The 6,204-nt window shown below is 46.2% G+C and overlaps 1 protein-coding gene across 2 annotated transcripts in view; it reads right to left on the reverse strand.

The window, feature by feature from the left end:
* Positions 1–1,163, reverse strand: part of PRR5L (proline rich 5 like) — a 49,971-nt gene extending 48,808 nt beyond the window's left edge. Inside the window, exon 1 of one of the 2 annotated variants that reach the window (XM_026099928.2) lies at positions 1,082–1,163. The gene's annotated coding sequence lies outside the window, so the exon portion shown is untranslated. Of the gene's footprint in view, positions 1–424; positions 854–1,081 lie in introns of those variants that run through there. The other variant, XM_064512775.1, reaches the window with a different exon arrangement.
* Positions 1,164–6,204: the final 5,041 nt, after the last annotated feature.

Raw genomic sequence — 6,204 nt, forward strand, 5'->3', positions numbered from 1 at the left:
TTCGATTTATTTAGAAAAAGACGGGGAAAAAATCTCTTTCCCTTCACCACCGGTTTCAGAATTATTGTGTCTCCTGGGGGGAAGGGTTAGACTGAGACATTTGGTTTGGAAATGACTCACTCGGCAGCGCTATGGAGCCGGGGGGTCTATTTTTAATATTTTTAAATGGAGAACTTACTCGGGTTTTATGCCTCGCTTTGCCTCGGAGGCACCGAGCCGGCGCAGCGCTCCGCGAGCCGCCCCCCGCTAACGCGCTCCTCCGCGCCGCCCCGGCCCCCCGCATCCCCGCCGGGCGCCGCTGCCTCCGCGGGCGCGGCAGCCCCGCACGTCCGGAGCCCGAACCGCCGCGGCCGCCGCCTTCCCGCGCCGGCTGCCGCGGAGCCCCCCAAGCTCAGCCCGGCGGCCCCAAGCGCCTCTCACTCACCGCCGCCAGCCGGGCGGGCGGCAGACCGGGGCCGGGGCCGGGGCCGGGGCCGGGGCCGCTGCTCCGCACCGCCGCGGACTGAAGGACGCGCCGCCTCTTCGCCGCGATGTGGCGAAATTTGCCACCAGCCGGGCAGGCTGCTGCGCTTCCTGGCTCCCGGCCAGGCTTTATTTTTACAATCTGCCTTTCGCTGGCTCCTCCCAGCAGAGACAAAAGGCGCCGGCCCGGCCCGGCCCCGCGGGGCTGCGCGGGTGCCCCTGCGGCAGGGCGCGAAGCCCCGGCCGAGCCGGGAAGTTTTGGAGTCCTCTGAGCTTCAGAGCGAGCGGGGGACGGGGAGGAGGGAGGCGGTTTGGAGGCCCTCCCCGGGGAGGGCGGCTGGCCCGGCTCCCCGCCGCGGGGCGCCCCCCGCGCCGCTCCCCCGGCGCCCCGAGGCGGCCGAGGGCCGGGCGGCCCGGGGGAGCCCCGCTGACGGCGCAGCGGCCACCCGCTGGCTCGCAGCCCTGGCGCGGGACGGCGTGGAGGTGGCCCGGCGGTGCGGAACTGGCCTCGACACCGCGTTACCGATAAAGAAACTCGTCGTTACGGCCAATTAAGCGTGCAGCGCGGGTGAAGTGGATGTGCCGTTTAAAGCTGGGGCTTGTTTTATTTTAGTCTTACGGTCCAAGGTTCTTCTGGCAGCCGCAGCCCCGTGCAGTTTGCTCCGTTCAGCTGTAAACAGTCTGCAGCAGGTATTGGACAGGAAACTGCTGAAAATTTTGCGTGTAATTCAGGGTCCTGAAGGAGATTAAAAAGCTACAATTAGATGCAATCAGCAGGCTTCGCATGCAACGTGCAACTCAGATAGTCACACTGGCTTTTGGAGAGCTGCTCGTTAATTCAAGGTACTCAGATTTTTAAGCTTTTGAAGGAGTCAGACCAAATTTGTAAAACAGTGTCATTTTTGCTAGCTGCTAGAGAGGCTTTTGTGAATTAGCACATTTGTACTGCTAACACTGGTTACCCCCAAAGCACTAGTTGTTAAGAGAACTCAAATCATAACTTTACAACTGAGTTACATCTGATTTTACAATCAGAAAAGCTCATGCTACTCTGGCACCAGGATCTTAATCCATCAGCCCTTGCTGGAATCCTCTAAGGTTTGAGTTTTTCTGGAAATATCTAAAGCAAGCTCAGAAGACAAGAGGTGCTGTTGGTATTTGCAAGAATGGCATCCTAATGTTTCTGTTCCTCTTTTTCCATCTACAAATGTGTAAAAAAAAAAAAAAAAAAAAAAAAGAGAGAGAGACTCGCTGGGGTACTATGAACCTTACCTACTGCCCATTGCTGTTACCAGAACTATAATCAGATTTATTATAAACATGAAATCAGTGCCTGGAGCTAGCAGACAGGATTTTATTGGAAGCTGTCCAAGCATATACAAAAATGTCTCCTGTCCAAGAGTGATGTGGCAGTTGATGGACGGTTGATACCTGTGCAGCATGTACAGTTTCAGTACATCTGTTGACCAACTAACAAGCAGAAGCAGATAAACTCTCTTTCTTCCTTCATTTGCTTTTCAAACCAACAATTACTTACTCATTTTTCAGAGGCAACATTGCAGAAGTGGATCTTGAGCAGTGGTCTCCAGTCTGTGGCTCCTTGCAAGACCTGATACAGTCGTGAACACTGTACTGCTATGAGTGTATTGCCTGGAGAAGCATGCATGTTGTTCCTCATAGTTGAACTGTTCTCCATGGGCCAGCAAAGATCTGAAACAACTTGCAGAAGAAGAGAATGGTGATCTGACATGCCTGGTCCAGTGATCTGCTCCATTTGAGAGAAATACTAAAAAAAACCAAACAAACAAAAAAAAAAAACAGGGAAGTTGTGTGAGGGATAAATACTCAGATGAGGCCAGTATAGACTCCTGGCCAGATCTCAGCTTCTGGCATTATGTGAACATAGTAAATTCTCAAGTTTTTAAAAAAAAACAAAAAAAAAAACCAAAAAAACAACAACGAACAAGTCTGCACCGTTTGCCAAATTTCAACTCATGTAATTATAAATCAAAATTTTAAAATATATTTCAGGTGTTACTGCTGTTGGGACAAATACATGAATCTGCAGATTTCTGGGATACCATGTTTACAAGAGGAAAGCTATTAGCCTTACCTGTGCGGTACAAACTTCAAGACTACCTCTGGGGGATATCATTGCCATGACACAGACTTACTGTGGACCTCATGTTATATGGCTGGACTCTGCTTGTGGGAAAAGAGGGAGAAAACAGCTGAAAAGATCTCCTGCCACCACTCCGGGATGAAGGGGGAGGTCCTCTTCAGCTGTCTCACTAGGAAAGAGTGAGGTCTCCGTGGAAAGGAAAGAGTCCTTGTCACTGCAACAGCCCCCAGTTATCTTGTGCAGGAGCGTAGGGACTGGGAAGACTTTAATATACAGCAAGGACAGACAAGAAAGATTAGAGATATTAGCCCAGAAGGGAAAGATAAAAAACTTAGGGCGGGATTCATCTTACCTAACTTTAGCTCTCTGAGGTTATGCACCTCCTATAATCTACTTGTCTGGACTTCTTTAGTGGGGAGAAACAGGCATGTCCCAAGGTAATTCATCTCACCTACATTAGACAGCTATGTTAGAGTAGGAAGAATTGCCTTCTGGAAATATCTCTGTGCCTCAGCTGTTTATCAAAGGAGGTGCCCTAAACAACACACCTAACTTTCAAAGTTAGGTAAGATAAATCCTGCTCCAAAGCTTACCTGAGTGACATAGAGCTGCAGTGAAATGGATCTGAAGAGAAAAGAGTTATGTTTAGATTGACAGATGAGGAAAATGACCTTTAGTAGCTCCATTTCTCCTTTCAGCTTTGGTTAGAGCAAAAAGAAGAGAATATGGTTTCCAAAGAAAGCTTTGTCTCAAACAGACAAGTCATAATTTACAAACTCTTAGCACTGAAGCAAATACATGGTGCAAATGGACTGCCATTTGCTTTGTGTCAGAGGAATTGACTCCTCTTTGACCTTGTTCAAGTCTACAGCATCATCTTAACTGAAAAGAAGGCAAATTAACAGCATCAAAGATGTTGCTACGATGTTTATATGATGAACAGATAGCTACAGACTTAATTTTGTTTTTGACACCCTGCCTTGACACCACACATCCTCTCTGCAGCACACTCCGTGTAGCAAGACAGCCTTGAGCACATACACGTCCTGCTCTCACACAGTGTGGTGTTCAATGAGAGCCAAACCACAAGAGTTGTGACTAACAGATGTGACCTTTTATTGGTTTGCTTATAATGCATTTGATGATGGGATGAATCCACAGCATATAGCCTTCATTCTGTCTGTGTGATCCAACAGGTCTTCAGCATCATATGCTTCCCAGAAATGCGTTCTGGAGAGAGTCCTGCAGTGTGGTCTAACAGGGCAGTGAGAGAAGTCATCATGTCTGAAGGGCATTCCTAACTGGCACTAATTTTCAGTGGCTGAGGGCAGCAGCTGAACCAGCTTAAGAGGTGACCATCCTTTAGCTTATTCTTATCCCATCCACCAAAGATCTCTGTCCCTTTCCGTCTGCTAGAATGGTATGCTGTTGCTGCATTTGTCAAAGGAGCAAAAAAAGAGAGAGAGGGAGGGAAACAGAGAAATAGAGAAAAAGAAAGCAAGCAAGCAAGCGATAAAAATCTGGCTTAAACTAAAGTGGATAATTTTGACAGAAATGGGTTAGGGAGTACCTATACTTGAAGTTAACTTACATATACCAGTGAGCAGTATGGGGCAGACAGCTGGGGATAAGCTGGGAAAAGTAACCTCACATCCCAGCTCAGCTGCAGTGAGAACAGTGAGTTTGACAGTGCTCAGGGTGACTTTGTGCACTGTGTAATTATTTAACAACTCAGTTCATTTTTCTCTAGACGGTGTACAGACACACTTCCCTGTCTCAAAGAGATGTTATGAAGCTTAAACAACTCCTGCAAAGAGAACATTTTTTTTCCTTTGTTCTCTTTCATATTCATTTTTGTAGTTTCAAGACTAGAGAGTAGAAGGGAAGGAAACATCTCAAAGTTGTGGGGTTGAGGGTACGTTATTCTATCAATTTTACAAGTCAGAGCTCTGGCACAAATTAGATTCAGGAAACAAAATGTAATTCCGCAGGGAAAAATGCAGCTACATTACATCTGGTGAAAAATAATTCAAATCACAGCTATTCATTGAGAAGGAGGAATCTCAGAAGCCGTAACACTGAAAGAGACCTAAAATATCAGGAGAGCAGACAGTAAATTAGACATATCTGTAATTTAAGACGATGGGGAATAAAAAGCAGAAACAAAAAAAACAATGGCATAGTATACTTCATAAACAGAAATTGTAACAAAAGCATCTGTTAGTGCTATTGTAGTATAAGTCCCCTAGAATTCAGTCCTTAGCATCTTCTCATCAAAAAGACATCAGTAAGTATAAAGAAGTCCATTTAAAAACAGCAGAAGTGATGAGGGCTGACTTGGAGATTCACTGTATGAGTTGAAAGAGCTAAATACAGCTGGTTGTGCTGTGCATGGGGTATAGGACACAGAGCTATAAAAATCGAAATGGGATAAAGCATCATGAGAGAGTAACTATTTAGGCTTGCAGAAGTGAAAGCACTGTAACTGCGAGGAAGGGGGAAGGAACATGAAAGATTAGGAGTACTGTTACAATGACTTAGGTGTAAGATCCACTACCTGGTGGAGTAGTTGCTCTGGAATACTTTTTGAGGTATTTTAAATAAGCACAATGCTAGTGTTTCTGCTTGGCCTACCAAGCACAGTGGGCTAGTTGATCTTTTACAGAGGAATTTTCCATCTCTAATTACTGTGTCTCTAAAGCTTCCTCCTCCGTAGAGCACTGTTTGGCATGTCAGTGGCAAACCTCTGAGGGAGAAGACAAACAAACTAGCCCTCAGGGAGAGAAGATCTAACTGAAGAAAAGAACTAAAGAATGTTTGTGTGTGATACTTTACAGTCACACCACAAATCATAGTCAAGCAAAGCCAGCGGCAACGGACCGTCCTTACATTGACCTCTGCTGGAAACCGTAATGTAAATTTCCAAAGGGCACAAGTGAGCTACAGCAGCCCCAAGCAGCAGAACAGACCCTTTCCTTCCATCCTCCTGCTTTGGTCATTCCCATCCCACTCCTGATTTTGTTTGTCTCTCCACCTTCTCCATCTGCTCCATCTCCCTCTTGCCTCTCATCCCCAAGATCAGTAAACTGAATGTTTAAATTCATTATTTGGGATCCTGTACATGCACCCCAAAGTCAGCTTTTATACACTGAGCCTCTGAGTGCTGTGTCAGGGTTTCTAACGACCACATTTCAGTCCATCCTCTTTGACAATCAGCCATTTTTGAAACAAATTGCTGTGCTCTTGTAAAATTTTTTTGGCCGTTGTCTTCCCTGATAGTCCTCTTGTTCTTCTACCTCCTTAACTGCTTCTTCAATAAACCCTCCTTCAGCTTCCTGAAGGGCATTCAACGAGGCTTTTTTCCGTGGTCACTTCTTTTCCTTCACCTTGTCTCCAGGTAATTTCATCTGCAAATAAAAGTTTAATTACCAGTGCATAGTTGTACTCTCTACTCCAGTCCTATCTCTTCCTTTTCAAATGGAAGTCATGGCCTGTTTTTCTGTCATGATTTCATAGATGTCCCAGCTGTCAACTCAACGTAGTTGAAATACAATTTATAATCTTTGCTCTCAGAGCTAGCTTGCTACTTCTGTTTTAGTTACTGCATATATGACCTGCCT

Source organism: Dromaius novaehollandiae, chromosome 5 (assembly GCF_036370855.1).
Source record: "Dromaius novaehollandiae isolate bDroNov1 chromosome 5, bDroNov1.hap1, whole genome shotgun sequence".
In the NCBI taxonomy this organism is placed as follows: domain Eukaryota; kingdom Metazoa; phylum Chordata; class Aves; order Casuariiformes; family Dromaiidae; genus Dromaius; species Dromaius novaehollandiae.